At 30.5% G+C, this 26,520-nt stretch overlaps 1 pseudogene across 1 annotated transcript in view; it reads right to left on the bottom strand.

The window, feature by feature from the left end:
- LOC148274311 (glutamate receptor 1 pseudogene) overlaps nucleotides 1–15,277 on the bottom strand; it is a 193,391-nt pseudogene extending 178,114 nt beyond the window's left edge. Inside the window, exon 1 of the transcript XR_015824327.1 lies at nucleotides 15,084–15,277. The product of XR_015824327.1 is annotated as a glutamate receptor 1 pseudogene (transcript). The remainder of the gene's footprint in view (nucleotides 1–15,083) is intronic.
- Nucleotides 15,278–26,520: the final 11,243 nt, after the last annotated feature.

Below are 26,520 nucleotides of genomic sequence, written 5' to 3'. Positions count from 1 at the left end.
TTCTGTGTTATGCCTTCAAACTATTCTAATGCCAAATCATGTCATGTTTGTAAATGAAATAATATATTTAATAAAGGGTTATATTATATTACGTAATACTGAAACCCCTGTTATGTGATTTTCTAATGATTCAACAAAAAATAATAATATCTTTGATCTACATCAATTTCTGTGATGTATAAATATGATACGTAATGTTCCAAACTAACAAACGTAATTTGATGGTATATATACAGACTTAACATCGATAAATCTACAGTGCGTCTTATATTATTTTATACATTATGTTTACACGTTGTTGATGGTAAGGAAATTACGTTTTTACACCGATTCCTATTCTTAAACTAAGAAACATTATAATTACAATACAATATCTTGCTACTAGGTCTTATCAGACCCATCTCTGGTGATTAAGAAAAATATATAAGATTTAGTACTCAACTGAAATGCGCAATAATACATGTACTAGCAGGCAAATGTTGGCGACGGTGAAGCCGATTTGATATTAAAACAATATCCATTGTATTTATGAAAAATATGCTTTAATTAAAAAACATATTTTTAAATTGCCAAAAAAACTCATTTTTCTTCAAGGTATTGCATTCGTCTCTTAATTTATTTACTATATGGTTCCATTCATAATTTAAATTCAAATTTTTGAAGTCGATTTTCATTTATTAATTTTATTTTGTACCAATATTATAAATTGATAATTGGCGGGCTTATTGAAAAAGGGCAATTTCTTCCAACAACCAAAAAAAGTTTTATTTATAAAATTCAAGTTTGAAAACATATTCATTATAAAATAAAATAAAAAACAAAAGATATACAACAATAGAATTAACTGTATTTGTATGTATGTAAATTACCTTAAATTAATACTATTACTCGATGGAAAAAGGAGGAATGAAGAAAGATAAAAGGAAGAGAGATTGAGGGAGAGAAAGAAGATGTTTTTTCAGACGTAATTTAATTACATGTACCTTAGTTATATTTTTGATAGTAGATGGGAGATGATTCTACAGTCGAGCCGCATGGACACTATATAAGTAAGATAAGAATTAAGAGAGAGCTTTTAGAATAAAAAGAAAAAAGTAAACCACGAAGTAATAAGCGTTTAATTAAAATTACAGAGGTGTAGAGGTGCTTTAAGACTACAAAGTACAGTGAACAGAAGTAAGAGGGAGTGATAGTCTTTTCGCTATCTAATTTTGAGCCATTTCAGTTGCCTACGACAGTGAGATATGTAGTCACATTTCCTAAGACCAAAAATATACCTGATGCATGTATTCTGAAGACGTTCAAGTTTGTTTCAATATAGTTTAAAGTCAAATAATTTAAATTTTAACTGGTTGGCAGTAAAATATTCAGTAGTGAGATGGTGGTTTATAATTTGGTGGGATTATTTGAAAGAAGAGTTGATCCATGTTAATTTTGCGGGGAAATAAAAATGCGGAATGCAAAGTTAGTGGATGCGGATAAAAAACAGTCTGCGGCTAAAAAACTACAGTAAACAAAAATCCCACCTTTGAGAAGCCAGGAAAGGGGATCAGGGACAGGAATTTAGATGTAAAAAACTCCAAGTTCTTTCTTCCGGGTAGTGCTTTGGATTGTAGGTAAACACAGAACACACTTTCACAACATTTCTTGCGTTCGTAACGTATATGCAGGTAACAATATATATCGATAGGAATGCGGGCAAAAGATCAGAATGTGTATGGTTTTTTGTAAGAAAGCGGGCAAACGGTGAAGTGGCGTGCAGGTGCGAGCAGACGAATTGAAGAGAAAAAAAAATTGTTACGGTTGGTTAGTTGCTATGGACATGAATAATTGTTCCTTTGGCAACCGTAGCTACCAGTAACCATAGCGAGAGGAGAATCATTTAGGGATTGAATGTTGGGAAATCACAGGATGCGGGTAAGATACGTGGACCTTTATCAACTGACCGTCCATCCAGCCACAAACCACTCAATCCCAGCAATCAATTTGTGTTAGCAATTTATTTTATAAAATGATATTTTTTTTGCTTCTCAAATGACAATATCAGATTTATTTTTATATTTAGCTATTATTCATATCTAGCGATGTGGTGTGAATTCTGCGAATCGTATCTCCTTTTGTCGAGTGAATTAATGCATCGGTGGGGGTATTGTCACTAATTTCAAAGGTTGACAAATGTGGACCGCATTCTCTATAGTCAAATCGCAGTATGCTTCGCCTAAACGGGTGTAATTCCGTAGTCAAAACACCGCCATCGTCACCGTCCCAATAACAGGGGACGCGAATAACGTTTTACATGACGTAGCGTATATCATTTTAATGAAGGGTGAAACGAATATCACCCCAACAAGAATTACGTGATCAGATGTACATAAATAAACATAAAAATGACACGTAAGTCTCGATTGCGTGTTTCATATTTAAATATGTGTCGTATTCTATAATGTGTATGTGTCAGCATATAACGAATTACAATGTGAGAGATAAATAGGAACCTAATTTAATTATAAAACGGATAACAACAGATTACATATTTTGTTTTTTTTTTTATTTTCGTTTTCATTATTTAAGCGCAGTGTTTAATGCGTTTACCCTTAAAAATATCGTGTGATAAAACTCCTTCGAGTCAATATGTGGTGGTAAACTGAGGTAAGGAAATGATCGCTTGATAATCACTGTTACTTTTCATCTTATTATTATTGAACGTAGTTATGCAGAAAGCAGCCAGGCATAGAAAAGTGAAAAATTATAATGTATCACAGTTGTGAAAAGAGTGAATAATCAAATCTTTACAACAGTAGGAATGTTTTTTACTTTGACAAATGATACATAATCCATACATTTGTTTTTTTCTATAACACTAAAAATGATTTAATTATATTTTTGGCCAGTATTAATGATTTTAAAAGTCTGGCTGATCACACAACCTAGGATGTGCATTTTTCTGAAAACAGCCAGCCCTAGTAAAACTCTAGTTTATATTGTGTCATTCTGTATTGAAAATCTTATTTTATACTAATATAAGGGTCGGCCTCGTGGTGTAATGGTCAGCGCGTTTGCCTACCATGCAAGACGTCTCGGGTTCTATTCCCGACATGACCTGAAGCGTGAGACTGATCATCTTACCTTTATGTAACAAAACTTATCTAGATACGCTGCAAATGATGTACCAATGCAGTGCCCTATGTACCATTAGGTGCGGATAGGGAGTGATAATTTTTTTGTGATTTATTTCAATCTTGCTGAACCCAAAGAGGGTACTACTTGCAAGCCCGGCAAAATCCAAAATTTAAAAAAAGTTATATATTTGTTGAAACTTATTCAGAATATAATTTTTTACAATAATTGTAACATTTTCACTTAAAATACGGTTCAATTTGTAAGACTTGACTTTTAAATTATCGGCTTTGTTGCAAACATGGCAACCTCTACTTGAGTATTGCAAAGTTGGTAATGTATAAAATTCAGTTTACTATTTCAATACTGTTTCTTGACATAATCATGCTTCTACCATCACTGCTTACGTATAAAATATTTACTAATTATAACAAAAAAAATTAGTTCAAAAAAAAGTTGAAGTTAAGTATTGTATCAGTTTTTTGTGATTTGCTCAAAATAAAGAAAAATGGATTTTGCTGGGTTTGCAAATACTCTCAAATATAAATTTTGCACAATCATCCAGATCTAATTTTGAATGATACCTTTTTTAAAATTTGTATGTATGATGTGATATTCTAAAGTCAAACATTTTTTTTTACTTCTCGTATTTTTAAAATTATGAATTTGTCAAATTAAAATAATAAGTTTTTAGAGACATTAATCTTCTCAATGTTTGATTATGTCCAAATGCTTGCAGACTGGCTGGATTTCCTCACTAGGGAGTTGTTCATATTAAAATTTATTTTAACAGAGAGGGAAAACATTTTTGAGATGGTTAGAAGGTAAGAAGAAGATTGTTAAATTACTACCTGGTCAAAGAAGAAGTGAAAAAATTGGAAAATTGTTTTTAGGCGTTGCCTAGTAGGTGATTTGGTTCAGCCGGATGAATTTCACCCACGTGATAAAGGTTTCAGCTCTTTTCTTCACAAAAGTCGACAGATGGAAGAGTTGAGGGAATGTGGATGTTCAAACATGGGCAGAATGGTGAATGTTACACAGTGTGTAAAATGGCCACTTAAAGCAGCCAATGACAGGTCATAAGCCCTGTAAATGCTTATTACTTTCATATTCCCTTCTCAAAAATGTTTTCCCTCTCTGTTAAAATAAATTTTAATTAATCTTCTCACCAGCATCAAAACCGTAAGACTTCCCTAGGCTATGGATGTTTTCTGCGAAATCGAGAAATTCTTTTTTGTGATCAACACTATTTTCAGAAGGTGATTATAATGTTTTTTTGTATTCAAGCGGTCTGACTGTTTCTTGTGGAACATAAAATTGACCTAACGGCCCCCAATTAAACCAATATTTTTTATTTTTAAGTTCTAGACTGGCGTGCTTTCTGCATAACTATATTCAATTTTATGTGTGTCTTGCTTTGTGATCTAATTAGACTTTATATGAGGGCATTGAAAGCAAATATAGCAACCTCTAAAAAAAAGTTTCGTTATTTATTCATTCATTTATTTTACAGAAACAAACAGTCAACAACGATATAACAATAAAAAAAATGCGGTATAAGGACAGACCAGCAAAGTTTCTAAACAAAAATCATACATTTTCAATTGTGGTTCAACAAAAGGGTGTGTTAATGTGTAATTGTATGAAAGTAAGTCTATAGGTAGGTTCGTGTGTATGTGGAAGTAAATGTTCAGATGTGTGTAAATGTTAGCATCATTAAATAGCAAGTGAGATCGTATCACAACCAGAAATAATCAGTGTTAATTTATTTTTAAATAAATTATGGGTCGTGTTAAACATATCAAAAGATGAAAAAAAAACATTATGGTTAGAGCAAGAACGATAGAGGAAAGAGTGATAATGGTTATGATGTCATTCTGTGGTTTATCAACTTTATTTTTATAAAAATCATGAGTTGAAATGCAAATGTGGTTTAAAGTCATACTTCTGATGGTTTAAAAATAGTGTTTGAAAGCATAAAAATATCCATCAGCCATTTATTCGACCAATGACAGGCTTGAGATTTAAATTTTCAAAATGGCCGTGCCATACAAATATCAAGAAAGTTTCTTTAATTCGTGTTTCTATAAAAGCTAATTTATTAATATCTTAATGTTAAAGTTCAGTGAAAATAACATTTTCAACATGAAGACTCTCTTTGGCATTAGTGCAGCAGTTTTTGTTGTTTTTCTCGAAAACACCAAAACAGGTGTTTGCTATATTTGCTTAAATGCCCTCATATCTTCTGCCAAATAAATGTTTTATATATTCCTTTGAGAGTACTTGATATTGTGTCATTTTCGGAGATCCTGATTGGCAAAGTATTAAATTTAAAATTAGTTAATACTCTTAAATATGCGATATATTTTTTCTTATGCGTTAAGTTTAACGTGAAGATTACGAAAAAAAATGTGGTAATGTTTATAGTAATGGTCGAGAAATGAATTAATCAAGTTCAATTTGCAACGCCGGTTATGGCACAGGTACAAACGGATTAAAATGTGAAGGAACGTTATTTTAAATCAATAGACTTACATAAAATTATAATTGTAGGTATCAAAACAAGTTTATCTTACTATATTTTAAAAATAACTTACTTAATCCATATCCGCTCTCTAGGTGGAGCATATGTTGTCTACGAAATCTCTCCGCACCTCTTTAACTGTGTTCAACTCCCATGTTTTCTCTCAAGTCAGGTCCGCGTCAAATAGTTAAGATGTGAATTGCCGATGGACTGTCAGCCGTGGACGTCCAGGACTTCGGGAAAGTGATGCCTTGTAAAGTAAGCAAGCGTGGTTAAGGCTCATGGGAGGAGAAATATATGTCAGCCAGCCGTATCGCCTACGCTCTATGACGGTTGTCACTAGAGGTTGCTGTATCCGTTGTCTTGTTTCTACATTCTAAGAACTACATTACTAATACCGAACCTAAAACATTGGCAAAAGAAGAAATTTTATGCGTGTAATGATTTTGAAAGTTTGATAATTATTTTTTGCACATATTGTTACTAAGTGAATTACAATCGACCTACATTGGCTACGTTTAATAACATTTAATTCTTTTTTCGAGTTTTCATTGTAAATATATTTTTATTTTCAACCCACCTGTTCTCACCGGGAATCTATTTTGGAGCCTTCCTTACGTCAGTCAAGCATCTTAGTCACTACACTACGGAGGCCACAATCATACAGGTATTAAATAAATATTTCGTTGTTTTTTATTAATAACTATTTGCAAAAATATTTTATGTAAATTACTTGATCTAAATGATCATCGAGGGAGTAGGCACAAATTAAACAAAATAACTGTAATATTAATAATAACGTTAAAACAAATTAATAAAAAATATGAAACGTCAAGTTACAATTATTAATTAAAAAGTAATTGTCTAATGTAATGATATAAAATATCATTTTATGTCTAGACTGAACCTCATTTAGCAAATTACATCATTTACTTTTTTATTTGTTTACTTGTACTGGGCAGAACTTAGCATCCCGTAGAAAAATGAAACTTAATACTAATGATGCCCCTACTCAAAACTACATCAGGCTTGGATTAGTCTGAAGAAAATTTTATTAAAAATCTACTTTTTCATAATAATTCACGATAACTCGAAGTCATTCATGGCTTTTGAATTCGCACGCACAGAATTGCATGTTTTAAAAGTTGATGATAGTATTAAAATTATGAAACACTGAGAGAAATATCATCATTTAAAATACCATAAAAAGAATATTTAGAAGCAATGTTTTTTTCGTTTCTTTTTTCGTTTTTTTCTACTTTTTCATCATAAAAAAAAACGTTTTGTTTAATTTGCTGTAATTATATTTTGTATTTTTGTTCAATTTACCTATGATTATAACTTTTTTTAAAACACTTTTTAACCTTTCAATTTTTATACGCCTTTTAATGATTTGTTTTTTGCACAATATGTTAACGTATTTGTTGCGTGAATCCATTGTGATATAATCATATAAAAAAAATCTGCCTTTTTTTTCGTTTATCTACTGTACATTATTTGAAGTATTTATTTCTAGACACTACGTATGTTAAAAAGTACTGTGTGCCGTGTATATTGATTTTACTATTATATTTCTTGTATAAAATACACAAAAAATAACAATTAATAATTTTTTAAAACGAAAATAATATTTTTATGTTTACATAGATAATAACTAATAAACATAATATATATATTGATGATAACTATCTTTTGAAGTATAATTAACATTATTTAATTTATTATTTACGTTTTCTTAATATTACTATCCATGAGTTTTTGACGTATTGGCTACTCTCAGGTAAAAATTCTAGAAATGGAAATGACGTGGAGAAAGTTCCACCGCTTGGGTCAGTGATTGGCGTATTTTCATACCATTTTTAAGGTCCTGGGTTCAACTTCTAGGAAAATTAACATGTTTTTTTTTTTTAAGTTAGTTTTTCACTCTAATATTCCATTGTCTCTGGATTGGCACCTGAAGCATAAAACTAATCTCCTCACCTTAACGTAACACATGATTGAGATACACTGCTGGTATTTATAAATACATTACCGTGCACCATCAAGTGTGGATATGAAATTGATTTATACGTTTTATTTGCACTGTTTTCAATAAAAACGGACAAATTTTTAGAGAAGTTAAAGACACCAATATAAACACAAGCCTTATAAATGCCTAGTTTTAAAAATAATACTATCATAATCGTTCTCTCTGTTAAGATATCTGTCAATATTAAAATCTTTTATTTGGAAATATATTGTATACGACACCCATGAATATCATAGTTAAGATAACACTTCATCATCGTGTGAGGAACATGTCACATAAACCGGAAATGAACCAACATCCTTTATTTCCGGGGTGCTTTCCCCATCGAACCATTTTCCAAGTCTCAAAGTTCAAAAAAACCTTTATCCTTGTGTCAATTGACACATAAAGAATAGTTCTAACTTCAAACGAAAAACCATACATTAATTTAATCAAATTCTATAATATTACTTTCAAAATGAATCGAATAAGTTAAACTAAGCATTTATAGATAATTTAAGCTGTCATTGACTGGTTTCAACATTCACCACGTTAAGAAAAAAACAACCAGTTTGCCACATTAACATCCATATTTTCTGATTTTTTTAAAAATGGAAAACAGTTTTTAAAAATTGAATGTCCAAAACCAGTTTTTCTATGTCCAAAACCAGTTTTTGATGAAAATTTGATCCTGGACCCTTAACTTAATTTTAAAATATAATTTATATTTACCAATTTCATTTTAACAGCTCACTTTTGAATTATAAATGTCCCTTATGGATCGTTTGTCACAATTCTGTTAGTGGCTGTTGGCCATGTCTAAATTCGAGCAACTGTATGCTTAATTTCCATATTCCGAGCGTAACTCCGAAATAAAGTAAAATTACGAATTCGAAATGTGGGCCAGAGTTGGTGAGGCTGCGTTTCGTTTTTACGCGAGGTTACGCACCATCAATTTTCACTTTTACCTCATCATAACACCGTTTTATCTGGACCGAGCCCGCCTCTTATTTACCATTAGGCGACAATTTAGTCGCTGTTAAATTTCGCTTCTTTCATGAGCACTCACTCTACCGCAAAAAGTACCATCAAGGGTCGGCCCTCTCTCCCATAATAATTATCGCGTGCAACTAGGGCAGGCTTAGGAAAATAAGCAAGATGAAATAAATTCATATTCATAAAAGGAATTATTATTATACGGATTTCAATTTTCACTTTGAAGATACTTGTCTGTTTCCACTTATTTAAATTAAGCGTTGATGGGCATTAAAGATACGCATTTATTATGGTAACAGGTAAGAGCCAACATATTTTTTCAAAGAAACAAGCATTTTTAATGCTTATGAACTGTTACGGTGTTTTATAATGAATGTATTTTTTTTAGAAAATATACCAAATTAACAGCAAAGCAAATAAACACTACGGCGTCCATACTTTAAAAACATTTTTCCAAAAAAAAATAAAAGATCAAATACAAAGACAAATTCAAAATAGTTCACAGGTGTAAAGAAATATCACTTAAGCCAGCGAATGACAGATAATAAGAACTGATAATTCGTGATAATTCGTAATAATTCGTGATAATTAATGTATGATTTTACAGTTAAAAAAAATTAGGTATATTTTTTATTCTGTAGATTATCTAAATAAATCAACAATATTTTGAGTTTGTCCAAATGTTTGTAGACAAGGACTGGATTTAATTCCCTGGAGAGCTGTCTTTATTAACATATTACAACAAAGATGAAGAACGACTTCATAAATATCAACAGATGAAAGAATTGAAGGAATATAGAATTTCAAATGGGCATAATGGTGAATGTTCCACAGTATGTAAAGTGGCTACTTAATTTTGTTTTATTTTTGTACCACAATAGACCAGGAGGCCCAACAGTGGTGAATTACATCACAGAACACCCAGGCTTGAGAAAAATCACATTTTAATTTTTGTGTTCTCAGCGGGAATCACCTTTCGTGCGTGAGTCAAGCGTCTTGACCACTGCATCACGGAGGCCGCCAGCCAATGACAGGTCATAAGCCCTGTAGAATGTTCTTTATCTCTATTGAAATAGATTTAAACATTACGTCGTCCGCTAAATGTAACAAAACGTTACTGTACCGTTTTCAGCGGGATTTTTTAACACGGTCTTTTAAGAGTAAAAATATGCAAAGAGACTAAATGTTTAGCTAAAAAAAGTTTTTGCCTCAATGTAAACCGAAACATAAACCAACAGAATACGATCATTTTAACGTTCTCAAAGTATTATTTAAAAAAAAACAGTAACTTATAATGTTTGGTTATATTAGGGTTAGGTGCAGTCGTGTTGTCTCGTCTGGCAAGTTAAGTCATCATGTCCCTTTTTAGGTTGATTTTGAATTTGTCTCCAGTGTAATATTTTTATTTATGCTTTATTTAGTAAGTTCATAACATCTTGAAAACTAATATAAACTTTAAAGAACATTACAATTTTCTTATCAAAATTTCTCAATAACATATTATTAAAATTAATTTTTAATATTTCAATCTTTTCTATCTTCTCTTTTTCTTCAGGTAACTCATTGTACAGCTTCAATCCCTTGTACAATGAGTTTTGAGATTCTGTTTTTCTCTCATTGGTAATCTTATCTTTTTTTTATCCCTTGTTTTATACATACGACATTGTTGGTTAAATTTTATCATTGTTTTTATTTTATTAATCTCCTTTATTATTTTATGAATAAGAATTGCTACAATATTTTTAATTTGCTGCTTTACTGTGAGCAAGCCAATTTCTTTGTGCATTATTTCTACATTAGAATAGATATTTCTTTTAAGTATAATCCTCATGGCCTTATTTTAAAGAATTTGCATTTTTTAAATTTCTCCTTCATTCCATAAAAAAAGAATAGAAGAATAGTAATTTATGTGTGGACATATTTATGATTGTTTTATATATAAAAACACTACTCTTTACATCTTTTACATTTCGCAATCTTCGCAAAAATGAAATTTTATGTCATGTGTGTCACTGTAGTATTTAAGTCTATTTTATAGTGTTTTTGACTGTCTTACGTTTGTCTTTGTTTTTTTTAAATGTAGAACTGTTGTTTTTGTCTGGTAATATATTTGGTGTCAGCATTTTTGGTCAATGTTGTTTCATTGTCTTGTAAGTTTTCCAGTGCGAGTACTAAAAATATATTTAAAAAAAAAAACATTTCAAACAAAAAAACAACGAAATATATTTTTAAAATTAAAACACATCTTTTTTTATAAATTTAAACTTATAATTTACTTAGATAATCATATAAACTGAGGATTTCTAAGTGTTCATCGTTTAACAGTTATGGTTTAGGTATTACTGTACTATTTTGCATCTGAATGATTTTATTGGAAAACAGTTTCAATGATCGGCATAGTGTTATCTCACTGGTATGCATCGCAATGTTGTGTACTCGAATAATCACGTTTATTTACAGGAAGTGTATATCAGTATTGCTAGCGAGTCTTCTGTTCTGATTGTCTACAATGATCTGAATTGCATGTTGAATTAGTAAGTTGCGATTCCATTTTGGTTAAATCATTATCAATGCAAACTAAATCTCAAATTACAATACCTAATGAGACTCGGGAACAAATTAAGTTAATTAAATAATGGATTGAAGAGGCGCATAATCAAGAATAAATTAAAATACTTAATCAAGCATCGGATCCACAATCTAAATGTAAATATTACCACGCAAATTTAAACAAAAATTAAGGAGATCTTAAAAACATTTAAATGTTAAATGAAACAAATGTTGTTTTTTGTAATTGCCTACATTTATTTATGTTATTTATATTTTTACTTTTATTTTTAATGGTTTGGCAGTGGTCTTGTTTGTAGTAAAGAAGCGGACTCCGAATTAAGTGGTCCGAAGTTATATTTCTTCTTTATGCCGTTCGAGTTAATGTTGTCTAGCATAGTTAATTACACATATATTTACTCAAAAATCTTATTCATACTAATCAGTGAGCAAATATATATAATACACCAATTTGAATGCCGAATAATAATTTTGAAATGAAAGCCTGTCAGTCTTCAGACGTTAGTTCAGGATTATGAAATAATGTCTATTTTGTTAAAAGTCGAATTCTGAAATTTTACGTATCGTAGTCAAACACGAGAATCTCTTGACTCCAAGTAAAAATAATATATTAACAGTGTTGTTTAGAAAATTGTTTAAAAAAAAATCACAATCAGATTACGAACTAGTGTAATGCGCTAAAAAACGTTATTAAGTAATTTAATTACATGATAAGGCAAATGTTTTTTAGGGGTGACGATAAACTGGTTATTTAAGTATATTTTTTCTATATAAGCTTGCTTTACCATAAAATGTTTTATTTTCATAATTAACAAAAATGGTTATTAAGAAAAGTTATGTCTCCAAACCCTCGTGTCCTTCGCACACTTGCTGTAATAACTCCCTTTATAACTTCATAAAGTGTTACAGAAAGGTTAAGAAATCAATAAATGAAATATAATATCCCTTCAGTAATATTTCATAGCCTTTAAACTACACATTAATTTTATTTGTGCTTAAAATAACATTCTAGAATAATAAGCAGAATAAAGTTATAGTTTATGATTGTATAAAAGGCTTTAATATAATTGTTTTTAAATACTTACCTTTTTCAATAACCTGAAAAGTGAATGAAAAATGTTTTATACTCTTATGTTTTGCATAGGTACGAATTTTTTGTGACGTTTAAAAAAAATGCTCATCGAAAATATCCCCATCATCAATGATTTTGTATTAAAATTAAATCAAAGCTAAAACTATTTTTATTCTTCCAATCTGATTTTGAATGCATAATTTTTTTTAGTTTTGTTTTTTCAGAACAAAACAATTTTTTTCGTTGATAAGACGGGCTGTAGTTCCATGGGTAGCGTCACAGACTCCAGATCTGGAGATCCGTGGCTCGAACCCTGCCGTACCACAATTGGTTTGCAATTTTTAAGATGGTCATTTATTATTATTATTCTATTATTTTTATTGTCCGCCTCTTGGTCAAATAGTTAGTGCAATTTGTCTATCATGCAAAAGGTTTTGGGTTTGTTTTCCGACAAGGTTGTCATATAATATTTATCAAAAAGGTGTTTATGCCGTAGAATATTTTTTCATAGTCCTTAAACTCACAAACAACGCGTATCATCTTACTTTTATGCAAAAATGAAAAAGATACACTACGGTTGGTGTACCCTTTGCACCATTAAGTGCAAAAAGAGAACTTTGAACAAATAATGAATTTATGACTTAAATAAAATGCTTCCTAAGTTGAAATATTTGTTTTATTCATAAGAACGCAATTTTGAAAAATAAAAACTGAAAATAGTCAATTGTTTGTTACAAAGAGATCCTGGAATTTACCTCGAAAGTTAAACATGATATTAAATATTCTTTCGACTCTTGATTTCAGAAAATACCGTTTGTAATTTTTTTTAAAAGTTCATAGCTTGCGAATTTTTTATTTTTGGATGGCGTGTCACAGAAAATAAAAATACTTCAATTTAGTAAAGCTTTTGGTTGAAGGTTCGTCTTGTGCGCAATTTCATATTGGATGAAATAAGTATATTTTGGTTAAATTATTTTTGGTCTCTTGTTTTACTCGACAAATCTAGTCAGTGGGCTTGGAAACTAGGGTGGGTGCTTCGCCCCAGAAATTTTCACATCACAATGGCCATTGTTGCATTAGAATCATCCGCATTGAATATCAAATATTTTTTGACGTTATTGAATATTTGCGAAAGTACCTTTAAAATTCATGGTTGAAATTCATAAAAAAATACAGGAGATTGAATTGAATGACTGGTTGATACTTAGGTATCGTTTGTTATTTAAAACGTTAGATAAACAAAAAAAAATGTGCGTTGATTAAACATAAGAAAGGGTCCAATAGAATAACAGGCGTTATAATGACTCAGTGCGTCATTTGAAGGAAATTCAGCCATTAACGCCGCGCGCCGTCGGCACTAAAATTTAAACCCCTTCCATCCACCCTCCCCATCAAAGGACAGATGAAAAATCAGATAAGAAAAATAATAATTCTGCTTCTGATTGATTGAGATCATGTTTCTCTCAAAAAAACAATCTTCCAGTGCCATTTTCTGTTTGAAATCCCAATAGAAACTCAATGGAGTTTTTGTAGGTCTTTTTGAAAATAAATGCGACTTTACAATTTCTTAAATTGAAAGCAATCGAAAAAACTTGAACTTTTAATTTTAAATAAATAATCCCTTTTCGGATCGTAATACAATTTAACTATTTGTAAAAGTTATTGAGAAATTTTAGTTATTTACAAAACAATTTTTTTGTCGTTTTTGATAATTCTACAGAATTATATTCTAATAATTATATATTTTTTGTGATTTTTTTTTTCTTCTTATTACGTGTTTGATTATTTTAAAAATTTGTAATGTATTAATGGTCGGCTGTTCCTGTATAGTTTGCACTGTTCAAATATTTCTTCAAACTGTTTTCAAGAAATATTTAAACAGTGGTGGAGCGCCTCTTAAAAGATATAATTAATCGAAGAAATGTGGATGTTAAGACTAAGAAAGAATAGTGAATATTATACTGTATGAAGAGTGATTACTTCAAACACGTTTTAACAGGTCATATATAGGAATTACAGATGTCTTCAAATTCAACAAATCTGGAATAGAAATATTTAAACGTAATATCAATGTGAAAACGCAAAATTATGATAATATAATGTTCTAAAGTACAGTTGATTTTCACAAATATCAAGATAATTTTTTAAATTCCTATTGAAATGAGGCTTAAAGTGTATTACATGTTTGATTTTTTTTAAATATTTTCACACAGAAAAAAAAACTCAAATTACCCTCTAAATTGATTAAAAGAATAACTCAGTCTTACCTTTTAATTCAATAATAAACAATTTTTTATAATTTAGGACTTGTCGTATTTGCAAAGGGTCTTAAAATTCGTGAAAAATTAAAAACGTAATTTTAAATCTGCATTTGAGTAAAGCATTCGCATAAATTTTCCAGTGACAAGTCTTTAGCTCTATAAATGCATATTTTTTATGTTTTAATCCGAAAAGACTTCTTCTTCTCCCGCATTTTCTTCTTAAAATATTAAATTTAAAATATGGAAAGGTAATGTTGCTCTTTTAAATGACACATTATTTATTGTTAGTAAACGTACCAGATAAATTCAAAAAACCCAAATTTACATTTTAAACCTAAATAAATAATTAAGTATTATTCGTATTTATATTGAAAAAAAGTAGTCAGTAAATTAATATTTTATTGGTAGTATTTACATAAAATGTTTACATTGTCAAAAGGAATACGACTAACTTAGAAGTTTTTCAATATTTGAAACAGAGCGTTAAAAAGCAAACAATTAGATGGTTATTTTAAAAAAATAAATTATGTCACTTACCGAGTGCAATTTTTTCTCCTGTTGACATCTGTCCACGGCCAGGAGTTGCCATGGAAGAAGCAATAAGCAAGGCGGCCAAAAATAAGGCCGCCATAATTTAAGTCCAAATCAGGCTAGTGACTAAAAAGTCCACGCGAAAAAAAACACATAAAAATAACAGTAATAATAATTTCGAACTCCCGGATCTTCCTTAAAACTTCGAACTGTTGTCGGCGCAGGGCGCGGGCGCGCGGGGGTAAACGTAGGTTTTGAAGTATTTAATCCGATGTCGGTTGATGCGATTCGAGCAGACGTCGTGACGCAGGCGTCGGCACAAGGCGACGCACGGAGAGAAACTGATACGAAGCTGGCTGGACCAACTCAGCCATCAAAAGCCGCGCGAGTACTATGCCGCGCGTGCGCCCTGCTCGCCGGCCTTTGTAAAATTCACGAAACATCTTATTCTACATTAAAATAAAGCACTGGCCAAATAAATTGTTTTGGTCAACGACGCGAATTCTAAGCCTTTAATTTTGTCCGATCTTTACAAAAATAATTACCACTTAAACTAGTTTATTTCTACATAAATAGATGTATTTTCATTACATTTTACATCTTCAATCAGTTTATATATTTTTATTTACACAAATATTTCAATTATTGGTACCATTTTCTACGAAATGTAAATTACTCATTATTATAAAATGTTAGACAGGTTGCCGTGATGAAATGAGACTTAACACTTGTAAACCCTACTTGCACTTTTATTAAACATAGGAATTTGTTTGGACTCCCACTAGTCTGACGATGTCGGTCACGTCAAAACCCGGTCACCGGTAAAACTTTATAAATAATAGTGGGAAAAAATTGTATCAGTATTTTTATTATTATAATTTTAGTTTAAGTTTTTTTAACTATAAAATGGCTATGGTAAAATTATCATTTTAGCGCGGAGATGTAACATCGACGTTACCACAAGCCAAAAATGGAATATTCCGAGGTTCAGACATTTAAAAATCAAAACGTGGTGATATACTGTTTAGTAGTTTCTTTTCCATTAAAAAAAAAAATGAATACATAATTTAGCCCTTTTATATTCGTAACAAATTTAATTAAAAATCATAAATACGCCAGTCATCTTACATGTGTCACCCCCGGTCCCTGCCAAAATCCACCTGATTCTCTTTTACACAAACACCTGCCACAGAAAAGCATAACTATCTTTTTTTATTGAGTTATATCTTTGTGCCCTCTCTTACACAAATTTGTTGCTGTATTGGTGTCACATTCATATTTAAATCCAGCACATTTATACAAATTTCGGTTTTTAACTCAGGTGTGAAAATGTCAATTTGAGGGTTACAAAAAATCCAACTTCATCATTAAAAAACATAGGAAAGATACATATATTAAGTTTTGTATCGTATGTAGACTAGCGTGACATCCCAGCGCCCCACAAGAGTAAAACGATCTATATATATAATTTATGTAGCAATATAAACAAAAAATAACAACATCAAACTTACCTATATATTCTAGTAAAATAGATAAGCAAAGACATTTAAGCTAAAGTAACTAATGAATGAACTAAGTTAATTGAAAATTTAAATTATGCAAATATTATTAATAAATATTGTATTATAAACTAATAAACGTTTTTTTATTTGTAAAACAATAAGTTAAAGTCATGAATTTTCATATTAATTTCCCACTGACAAATTACTTAATACAAAAATACTCGTTCGGGTGCTGGTTCTATTTCAAAAGTAGACCAGTATTCATCCACCTGCTCAAATACTGAAAGTGAATGAAGTCACTGAAATTAAATATTTAGGTGTAATGTTGGATTCAAAACTTACATTTCACCAAAACGCTAAGATGGTAATAAATAAGATTGCAAAAAAAATATCAATTTTGGGAAGGATCAGAAGATTTATTGATAAGGACTCCTGCAAAACTATTTACAAAGCAATTATTGAACCACACGTTAACTACTGTAGTAGCATTTTATTTTTATCAAACAAAGAAAACATAGATAAACTAACTGTATTACAAAATAAAGCCTTTAGAATCATTTTGAAAAAAAACAGATAAACGAGGGTAAAGTCGATGGTAAATGAAATGAAATTATTAACATATAAACAAAGAATATTTTACAATACAATGATATTTGTTCATAAAATTATAAACTCTAATAAAAAAACAGAATTTTGGAAAAAAATTGATCGGAACCAGCATGAACACGATCACAATACTAGAGAAAAGAACAAAATTAGACTTCCATTTAGGAAAAAGGCAAAGTCACAAAATTCAATTTTATTTAAAGCAATTAAAAAGTATTTCGAAATGGAAAAAAATATTTATGAAGAAAAAAACATATCAAAATTTAAAATAATGGTCAAGACATATGTGATAAACAATTTATAAATTAAATATATGTTCAATGTTATTATTAGAACACACATAACAATATGTATGATACGTGTGCCCTACTTTAAGATTTAAATAAAAAAAAAATTAAAAAAAAATACTGGTAAAGTTAGTCTCTATCCACATTACGTGGCTTATCCCGTTTATAGGCGGAAATAAAGGTTTAAGGTTCTGGACTCAATTCCCGGCGGAGTAGACGTAAAATAGCTGCCTTAAAGGTGGTTTTACAGTACAATATTGAATTGTTCCTGGACTGGCGCCTTCAGCAGAAGATTGATCTCCTTACCTGCCATGTATCAAAAACGATCCAGTTTAAGTACTAATATAATGTACTATGCACCAACACGGGATGCGGATAGGGAAATTTTCATGATGCAAAGCGGGGAGTGAACCTCAAATCAATTTGTTTTTTAGAAAGGCATATAAATAGGGCAAATGTCCTGTTATTGGCTTGTTTGACTAATAAATTTACTCTTTAATCCCTGAGCATAAATTAAAAACAGTTATTAAACCTTTCCTTTTTTAATTTTGTTATTAATTTAAAGCTTGAACACAATAACGCATTTATTTTTTTCTGGATGAAATGAAATTTGCAATGTTGTGTCGGAGAATTGCAATATAATTCTTGTTATTTTTTCAATACGATATATTTACAAAAATAAATCTAAAACCAACATTACAATTAAACTACGTAAATTCGTATTAAAAATTCCCCGAAGTAATTTTTTAAATTAATTACTTCAAAATAGCCGAAACTACTCAAAAATATCAAAATATGTACTAACATTGATTAGTTACATCAAATTCGTTTCCGTATAAGAGATTTCGGAGTTATTTTGCATCGGGATAAATTTTTTACCGTCAAGATCCCAAGAATTTGTAGATGTATATTTGAAGATGCATTTTTTGAAGTGTATTTTTTATGAAAATTCTATGTGAATATACGTATGGAAAAATAAACATATAAATAAAATTTATAAAATAAAAAAAAAAACTCATTGTCTTACTGTAAGTATGGAAAAAAAAAAGAAAAAAGAAACGCAAACAAATTATTTTTTCTTTTGAAATTTATTTATTTGCAAAAGAAAATATAAATAAATATCACGTCAAACCTAATACGAGAAGAATTAACAATAAAAAATATTTAAAAAACAACTTAAAATTAAAATACAATGTAATTATATTAAAAAGAAGACATTCTCTCTGAATTTCCTTTCAGTAAAACGGAAGTTGTCAATATCGCCTTTTTTATATATATCCAGACCCCGCTTTCTCAACATTCATACACCTTCTCATGGGAGATTATTCTGACGTTCGACGTGTCTTTGAGTATTTGTTGTTGTCATGCAATGCCTTTCCCGGTCTTTCTTGTTTTTGATATCCATCAAGTTTTCTTCTTTAATTATTTTAAGAGATATTTCACTGTCCTGTCCATGTTCAAACTGATGAAGCATTTTTGTCTCAGCCTTACATAATTAATGCACGGATCTCGACATTTGTGTACCTTCCGTCAATAGTTTTACCGCACATTAGCCTAAAAAAAATTAACATTTTGACAATATTCATCCTGTTTTCATGCTTGTTTTCCAACTTCATACTTCGCTACTACACATAAGGGTCGGCAACAGGAATTCACTGTGATCTGCTAATTTTGACTATATCGACAAAATTTACTTGTCAAGGTTGAACTGTTTACCATGTTCCTAGCACTCATTTTCGTTTTTATAAATGTATCAGTCTTTCCATTTTTTTAAATCATACTTCCCAGATGTATATTTTTTTTACTTGATTCAGAATAAAACAGTGAACATTTGTTTATTTATATATATGTACTATGCACAGATAATAAAATAAAATGTATGTAGAGGGGATCCGCAATAAAACGCAAACTTTTATACAAACTTCAATTTTTTTAAAGTATTGCTTTGAGACACAAATCAAATATTTCAAATTAATTAACAGTTTATCTGCTACACACATTTAAAATCAAATTTTTGATTCAATTATTATAAAACAATAAAAATACAGTATTTGTAATAAACTCTATTTGTATGTTTCAAATCACCGTCGGCGTCGGCGTTGCTTTAAAAGGGACACTGGGTGTTAAAAAACCGACATCGGAATGATATGAACGATTTATCAACGTAAACATAAATCTAACAATTCACTGCAATAATTTTATTACGAAATTATACATGGTGAGATTTGAGTATTAATTAACTAAGATGAGTAAATATTTTTAATGAAAATAATCCAAGTTATTCCAGTTGCAATTTTGATCCAAAAAAAATCATATGCCCTTTATACCACATATTTGGTTATAACATTGAACGTATTTCAACTAGTCAACCTAACTTTTAGAATATGGTTCTGTTCGAACTGTACTTTTTCTTGATTTTAAGTTTTTTCATACTTTTGTTTTTTGCCTTTCTTAATTTCTTTTCCCTTCCATCCAGTTATTGAGGCTAATGTAAAACGTTCCTTAGTAGAACTATCAAGTATGGATATTTAACAATCACTTTAATCATCATCTAACCGTCTTCACGCATTATTGTGGCAGATAGTAGGATAGAGTCAGAAATCGCTCTGTCAAATGATTATTCGTGCAGCAGGTATATTTTAAAATGTGATATAAAAAAATAAAATACACTTATCAATATACCTTTAAAATTAAATAATCAGAGTAATGAATCATAGGACTAATGAAAAAGACCCTCAGCGTCATAAATCGGCTGTCCTATTCACGGCGCAGTTATCTGGCTAATTCAATGCCTACATGTAGTTTGCAAATCATCACGGCTGAACTGGGGCCGAATTTTTGAATTGTCCTAGCGTGATTCCAGCGTTCTGTCCCGCGCGTTCGGGGGTGTTTCGGAGCTGGGACAAGACAATATTGTCATATCTATTGTATGTTCTCATGAGAACAGCCCTTGACTCATATAGTGTTCACTTGGCTCGACTGTGGAATTATCTCTCATCCACTATCAAAGATCTTTTAACAGTGGCTCTGTTTAAATTACGCCTGAAGAAACGTTTTATTTTTCTTATTTAATATATTTTCCGTTTCTCTCTCTTTATTATTTTTTCCACCAATAACCAGTACCGATATTAATAAATTTATGATTATGTATTATTACGAGCGTTTTCCTGTTAACGCTTTTACTACGAATCACGTGGTACTAGCTATCATACATTTATTTAACTTTTTGTATATTGGCGAGCTTATTCCCAAACAGAAATTTATTCCCACTAACGAATAAAATAAAATATGAATATTTATATAATACTATGTACAAAATGTATGGTAGATAATTAAAAACAGAACAGTAGAATTGTGATAGAAAAATCTTAAATTTTGGTTTTGAAAAGAAATTCAAGCACTTTGATTTACATAAATTTTGTATTATTTTTCATTAGTTCTTCGTAAACTGAATAAATAATCAATCTGCGTTTTGGTTTGCTATTTTGAAAAAATAAAACCAATAAAATATTCGAGTTCTACACCTTTTTATGGAATTACATAAATATTTTTTTCGTAATATTTTTTTTTGTAAATATTTTATTTTAACAGTACTCGTACGTTTTTAGCAAAATTTGAACGTCATTTGACGCCTAATATTTTAAATAAATTAACATTATTTAACAATGATACATACTAGAAAACATACTATTTTTAGGTATTAGTCGATGCAATTTTACGTGCGTGTTAATCTTCAATTATATTTATAAATAAATATTTACTTTATAAATAAATAAATAAATTATATAATTTCTGAAAATCAATGAATTGATAAATCATGGGTATAATTAGGCTAAGAACGTACCAAAGAAATTAAAAACTTCCTACCAAAAAAATCTTCCTGAAAACGATTTAAAATATGTTATTCCATAAAAAGGGTAAGAAATAAAATATTCCAACTGATTATTGCAGGTAAAATTTAACGCAGAATTATATAAAAATATCACAAAATTAAAAAATTAATACATATGATCTAAGCCAATCACAGCAGTTCCATAGAAGAAAAATATACACAAGAAACTGAACAAAAATTATGTAAAACTATGCAACAAAGAAAATGTAGTTTAAAGTGTTTGGATGTATTTCTTTTCAAAAATAAATAGTAAAGATGTTTCTGCAATGTTCAATTTATAATCTCGCATACGTTTTGTATCGAATATTGTGTATTTTTTATTTATTTTATTCGTTGGTTGGTAAAATTGTCCATTTGGAAATAAGTCCGCCAACGTACACAAAGAAAAAAAATATTTAATCTAGTAGCTGTTTCAAGACACTCATAAAAAAAAAAATATTGAGTTACTTATGCTTGTTTTGAGATTTAAAATCCATAGCCAGAGGATATTGTTTTATATAATTTTGATAGTAAATACTCCATAATATCTCGATTTCTGCCAATTGCAAGAAAATAGTCTAATACATTCCTTTTTCTCAACAATTGGTCAAGGCATTGAGGAGTATTTTTTATAAGTTCCTTACACATTCTTTCTTTCCTACCACCCGAGATGTCTTTTAGATTAAGAGTTATCTTTTTTTTTAATTGGGTGTTATTTATTAACAATGTTTTGAGTTTGTCCAAAATTTTGTAGACAAGTATTGGATTCATTCCCTTAGGGAGCTGTTAATATTAACAAATAATATCAACGATAAAGAACGATTAGAGAAGGGAATAAAGAAGTGTAGGCATCCACAGGGCTTATGACCTGTCATTGGCTGGTTTAAGTGACTATTTTACACACTGTGTTACATTCACCATTATGTCTTTATTTAAACATCTATATTCTTTCTAATCTTCCATCTATTGACGTTTGTTGACGTCTGTTGACGTACACAGTGTGTAAAGTGGCCACTTCAACCAACCAATGACAGGTCATAAGCCCCGTGGATGCCTAGACGTCTGTATTCCTTTCTCTTAAAAGTTATTATATATACGGCCCAAGCCAATTACAGCTATATGAAGAAACATTCGTTTAAGAAACTGAACAAAAAGAACATAAAACTATGTAGCAAAGACAAACAACGTCAATAAAATAATGTAATACAATACATTCTTAAACACAATCAACAAATACATGTCTTCGATATTAACCAGCAAATTAATCTTTATCCCACACTGTTTTAGTGGCAAAGAGATCACGAAAAGCCGGAAGATCTACCCCAAAAAATTCCAAGTTGTCCGATGAATTAACATATCTACACATTCTGGACATTCGGGCATAAAAACAAAGTTGTTCTTAAAAGATTTCAAATATAGCAGATTTTGATTTCTGTGACACGGTTGGAAACCTAAAGAGAAATCTTAATTGTTGCGACAGAGAGGGAAAACATTTTTGAGAAGAGAATATGGTAGTTTAGGCATTTACAGGGCTTATGACCGGTCATTTGCTGGTTTAAGTGGCCACTTTACACAGATGATAAGTGTTTCAGCTCTTTTAATTCACAAAGGTTAAAATATGGAAGAGTTGAGGAAGTTTGATAGAATAAGGAACGTTAAAGTAAAAATTCTCACTTATAACCTTGCTATAGTTTTACCCGGAATAGCCTGAGAGAGCGATTAAAGAAACTTATTACACGCTTATACCTGCGTCCAACGTAGTTTAACGCTGGCACAAGCCTGCAATTCCTCATCTGTCACATTTTTCAATAGTAAAATGGATTACATTTATCTCGAATTTAAACAATTATAAAAATATGCTTACTTTTTAGGGATTTTAGAGTGAAATGTCCATTAGTGAGTGCAAAACTGATTATCAAATTTACATAACATTCAGAAAAACCATATTTGGCATTTGTTTTGAGAATGATTATCCTTGTCATATTTTGCAGTATTTAAAAATAAAAGATTTACTGTACATAATTTAACTAATTAAATGAATTGTGACTGTTACACAATGTGTAAAGTGGCCACTTAAACCGGCCAATGATAGGTCATAAGCCCTGTAAATGCCTAGAATTGCATATTCTCTTCTCAAAAATGTTTTCCTACTCTGTTGCAACAAATTTAAATATGAATAAATCCCTAGAGAGGAAATCCAGTGAGTCTGCAAACTTTTGGACATACGCAAAACATTTTTGAAAAGAAATTAACTTCAACAGAGGTGGAACATCAATTATAGCATAAATACATAATTATATTAAACTTATTATATCGAAAATAGTATAGTAGACTGAGAATCGTAATAGTTTTATCGTATAGTAACAAGCAATTGCAGTTAATTTTTAGTTTATTCAGAAAAAATATATCGTCGTCATCGTCATTCCCTTTCCGCACCTAATGGTGCATAGGGAACTGCATTGGTACACCAATCTCAGCGTATCTTGATCATTTTTGTTACATGAAGGTGAGGTGATCAGTCTAACGCTTCAGTCCAGGGACTATGAAATATTATAATGTAAAAACATAATTTTAAATATTTTTTTTTTTTTTTTTAAATTTCATTGATAAACCCTTACGGATTACATACATTTAACAAAATATGATCACTTTTAAAATTCACATTCTACTGTTAATAATAATATTTTTAACATCTTTTGTAAAGGTTGTCTGAGTCTTTTGTTTAGTTTTGTCTGGTAGTTTATTGTATTATTTCAGTCCATGGTTTATTAGTCTCGATTGTACGACCTCTTGCATGGTAGGTGAATGCACTTACCATTACACCACGAGGCCGACAAGAAATATATTTGTGTATAATATTGCAACAAAATACATAATTACTGTTTACATCGCTAAGAAACCAATAAATAATATTATTTTCAATATTAATTCTACAAAGAATTTTAGACTGGCACATCCTAAGGGTGACGTCATCACCCCCTCCACACCCTCCATTTTCTTGCTAGCTCCTTTACCGCCCCAAAGAGGTGGCGTATTATGACCGGTATTAAATATTCTAGTCTCGCAACCAGCCAGTGATATTTATACCAAAGTAAAAACACAAACAAGGCCGAGCCGAATTTACATTAGGGTTCGTGCTCGACCTTTTTACATAATGCCTCGTATTTATGGTGGCATTTGTAATCTGAGACACCTTAAGTACTGGCTCATGGTGCCGTCTAGAGGGAGCGTGTATGGAAAAGAGAATCACGAAATCCACGGCACCCTCAGGAACGAGTCACCGAGCCGAAGATTTCTCCGTTGAAAGTTAAACCATCTCGCTATTTTTGCTCGAGTCACTTTTTTTGTCTCGGACTTTTTTGCACGTTTTTACTAACTATATGTTTTAATGGCCTTGGCTTAGTTGGATTAAGGTTGATTGGTCTTATTTGTATACAGCTGTATTTACTATAAACAATTCATAAAAAAAAACCCTCGTAGTGGAGTGGTTGGCACGTTCGTCACCATACTTATTTAATTTATTTTTTTAAATGTAGTAAGTAGTTTTAAGTTGTTTTTATTTATTTACAATCCAAAAAAATTATTGAGCTAATACGAAGTTAACAAAATGTATATTTACACATTTCAAACATTTTATTTCTAGATGTAGTCATAACACTAGCCTGTTGGCTCGATCCGGAGTGTCGAGCGTATTATTTATTTACATCGATGTATTTTCGTATCAATTCTAATTAAAGTTTAATATCATCACCATCAGCCAAAAGTCGCCACACAAAAAGGCCAGTTTTTAGTTAAGTATGCCATTTGAAGGTTAAAATTGTTATCTTTGACAGGCAAATGTCACCATGGTAACTTAGAAAAAAGTTGTATAAATCAGAATTATTCGTTTTTACCAAGTGGCAGTTTATTATTACGAGTACACTTAAAAAAATATTTCTTAACCCTACAATAACTATTTATAATATTTCATTCCTTTCAGTATCTCTAATAGCTTGCATTGTCCAGATTATTAACAAGAAAAAGACACTTAATCTAATTTTAGCCACCCTGCGTCATTAAAAACCTTCCAGATATTTTTTAATGTATTAGATGGAAAAAATACTGAGGAAATCATTTAAAAAGACATAAAAGGTATAAACTAAATTTAGTACATAAAATCCCCATAACACGAAAATCCTTCGTTTTTACACTTCTACATTGCAATTTCTCAAAATGATTTTTGGTCTAAATTTGTTGCAACAGAAGAAAAACATTTTAAGAATGGAATATGTAAGTCTAGGCATTTACAGGGCTTATGATCTGTCATTGACTGGTTTGAGTGGCCATTTTACAAACGGTGGAATATTTACCATTTTGCTTATTTTTAAACATCCACATTTCCTCAACTCTTCCATCTGTTGACTTTTGTGTTGAAAAATAGCTGAAACCTTAATTATATGGGTGACATTCATCTGACTGAACTAAATGGTGATTGTTGCACAGTTTGCAAAATGGCCACTCAGACCTGCCAGCGACAGGTCATAAACTCTGTAAATGCCTTGACTCCCATACTGCCTTTTTTTCCCACTGTTGAAACAAATTCAGATCTGAGTAACTCCCTTGGGAGAAAATTCCTAGTCCGCAAACATTTGGACATACTCAAAACATTGTTGATGCTATTTGGGCTAGTGTTTTTTGCCTAAACGGCGACGACATGATATGGTGATGTAAAATACAGTTTTGCGTGTGAAATAGAACCAGAATTCTGGACAAGTGCATTCGACCCAATGGCTACTCTCAGATGAAAATTATGAATCAAGGAATAGAGTTGAGATAAATCCACCTTGTAGTGCAGTGGTTTGCGCGTTTGCCTACCATGATTGAGATCTTGGGTTTGATTCTCCTAAGATCGATATGAAATATTGATAAGACGGGTAGTTCTACATTACACAATTTCATGTTCCTGGACTGGAACTAAGGCTGATCACCTTTCCTTTATTTTAACAGATTACAACAGAGATGAAGAACATTTAAGATAAGGTAATACAGAAGTCTAGGCATCTACAGGGCTAATGACCTGTCAATAGATGGTTTAATTGGCCACTTTACACATTGTGTAACATTTACCATTCTGTCCATATTTTAAAATATATATTTCTTCAATTCTTTCATCTGTTGATGTTTGTGAAATTTAAGAG

This window comes from Micrasema longulum, unplaced genomic scaffold (assembly GCF_059751315.1).
Source record: "Micrasema longulum isolate JH-2025_06_02 unplaced genomic scaffold, ASM5975131v1 h1tg001689l, whole genome shotgun sequence".
Classification (NCBI taxonomy): Eukaryota; Metazoa; Arthropoda; class Insecta; order Trichoptera; family Brachycentridae; genus Micrasema; species Micrasema longulum.
Note: the sequence above shows the minus strand (reverse complement) of the source record. Positions and strands in the feature narration are given on the sequence as shown.